The sequence below is a fragment of the Lycium barbarum genome, chromosome 11 (assembly GCF_019175385.1).
Source record: "Lycium barbarum isolate Lr01 chromosome 11, ASM1917538v2, whole genome shotgun sequence".
Taxonomy (NCBI): domain Eukaryota; kingdom Viridiplantae; phylum Streptophyta; class Magnoliopsida; order Solanales; family Solanaceae; genus Lycium; species Lycium barbarum.
In genome coordinates, this window is record NC_083347.1 from 43,666,945 (window position 1) to 43,669,416 (window position 2,472).

The following is a 2,472-nucleotide window of genomic DNA, read 5'->3' on the forward strand; positions in this document are numbered from 1 at the left end:
TATCTTTTCATGGGTTTTCTATTCATTCTAACCCTTTTACAAGCAGTTTTTATACCAAAGTTATCATCTTTATGGAACCCTAGGTCTCAATCAACAAGTTCCACCATTAATAAACAAGTTCTCATCCTAGAAAGTAATAAAATATACTCTTAGATGATTAAGTAACACTAAAATCAACAACCCACTCATTAATCAAGCGTTTCTCTTAGGTTCTAGGGTTTTAGCCCTTTCATTCACCATTAACGGACCTTTAACTAGTCATGGATTCTAACATGATGATGGAATTAACAAGGTCAAGGGCTGAGACTTAGCATTCAAGCGCACTCTAGCCGTTAATTTATTCCCACAACAGTTCTTGGAAACTGTTTTGGTATTATGTGGGGAATAGTTCGGAATAAAGAATATAAATCATGGATTCTGCCTCCCGTCGACTGCTGCAGCAGTCACATCCTTGTTGCAGTGGTCTCGCTGTAGCGGGAAGGCTCTCGCTATGGCGACCTTATTAAAGTCCCGCCTCACGCGGCGGCGACTTCCTGACCACTACGACAGATCCACTGTAGCGGTCCCTCACCCTCTGCAGCAGTCCATTTTGACCAGTAGCTCGGATATTTGTACCAGTTTTCACCCAAAAATCCCAACACCAATCCAAGGCCCTACAGACTCAAACAAAACATGCACAAACACATAAAATCACACTATGGACTCACCCGCGACCTCAAAATTCCAAACAGAGGTCTAGTTTCTAAGTCACTCTCCCATAACGGCCTAGCGGGTCATTACAGCTCATTTTCCCTTTTTTCCCTAGTTGATTTTGACTTAAAAGATAGTATAGCAATATGGGTAATGTTCTTCCTTATTTCTAGCTTCGAATTCGATTATGGATAGACTTTGAGTATTTGGAGGCTCTCTGAAACGGCAAGGCAAAGGTGTGATCGTTCGTGGCTCCTGCACGGCTGCCACATAGGTTACAGCTTACCTTATGGTTAGAATTTGGTTCGCAAAGAATATGTAGAGTTAATGATTGTCGGAGAAAGCATGTTACGCCTTTGGGTATGAACTTGGGATGGATTACCTAGGTTAGTACAGTGGTTTGATTGTGGGCTTGTCGCCTTGTTGTGATCCATTGGCTTGTTACCATGTAAGTGATATTAGACTAGATACTTAGTCATCTTATCATGATTGTGAAATTGCTATCCCTCTCTTATTGGGTATTATCTTGGATAGAGGAAAGAACTTGACTTATTACTGTAATCGAGAGATGTGTCCATGCGTGGCACGATTGATTTGATATGTTGTCATTATTCATTGATATTATGTAGTGTACTCATTCTCTTCTTTCATGATACTTGGTTTTTTTTATCCATTTATTACAGCCAAAAGTAGTTAGTTAGCAATTAGTTAATAAACAACCAATTTTCTACAAACTCAACGGAATACGAAACTAGACTGCAAGAAAGTACTATACGACTTTAGTAATCTTTTCACACTATATTCCCTATGGGATTCAAACCCAACCTAGCTGGGTTATTATATTTGACATCGTCCGCTCTACATCATATAATAGGTGTAATTTGAGCGTATCAAATTTTGGCGCCGTTGCCGGGGAATACGGTTTTGAAATTACTAAAGAGTTTGTGCTTTACTTAAGGTCTTTTTCTATTCCATCACACCTCGTCTGTTCTTTACTGTGAACCAGGTGATCATGAATAACAGTGGAAGACATGGCGCAGGCAGTAATAGGAATGTGCAAGTGTAAGACCCACCAGTAGAAGTGGAAATGTAGAATGTTTTGCGGATATGTTAGAAGAGGTGGAACATGCCTCTGCTATTGTTCCAGCGAGGATTCATGCTGCAATATGCAAGATTTACTCCACTATCTACCAACTGCTCAAACTTGAGGGATATTTTCGAAACTCTACCGATGATGACCCTCGCCAACATTTGAAGAACTTCGTGGGTGGGTGTGCCCAACATATGAAGAATGCTATTCCAGATGATGCTATTCGGCTAAGAGTTCTCAAATACTCTTTAGTCGGTGAAGAGAAAGTGTGGTTTGAGAAGCTTCCCCATAACACTATTCATACATGAGGAGAGCTTGTTGCTGTTTTTCTTAAGAAGTGGTTTCCGCCAAGCAAGAAAGCTGAGATTCATAACAAGATATATGATTTCAAACAGTTTCCAGGGGAACAACTATTTGAAGCTTGGGAGAGATTCAAGGAATATTTGCAAAAGTCTCCTAATCATGGTTTTCCAGAAAATATTTTGATGGAGAAGTTCTATAGAGGGCTAGATCCGTTGACACAAGCAGTCGCAAACAATGCAGCTGGTGGGTGTTTTATGGACAAGACTTATGCCTGAATCACTCAGTTGCTTGACAAGCTTACTACTCACAATCACGTATGGCATTCAGGCGGTACTGACAGTGTAGCCTATGGAGCTCCAATGATCCATAACATTGTGAAGGAGAACTAA

At 40.5% G+C, this 2,472-nt stretch overlaps 1 non-coding gene across 1 annotated transcript; it reads right to left on the reverse strand.

Annotated features, from left to right (window-relative positions):
• Positions 1 to 2,143: 2,143 nt before the first annotated feature.
• On the reverse strand, positions 2,144 to 2,249 carry LOC132620551 (small nucleolar RNA R71). Its single transcript, XR_009574995.1, has one exon. It is a non-coding gene; the product is annotated as a small nucleolar RNA R71 (small nucleolar RNA).
• Positions 2,250 to 2,472: the final 223 nt, after the last annotated feature.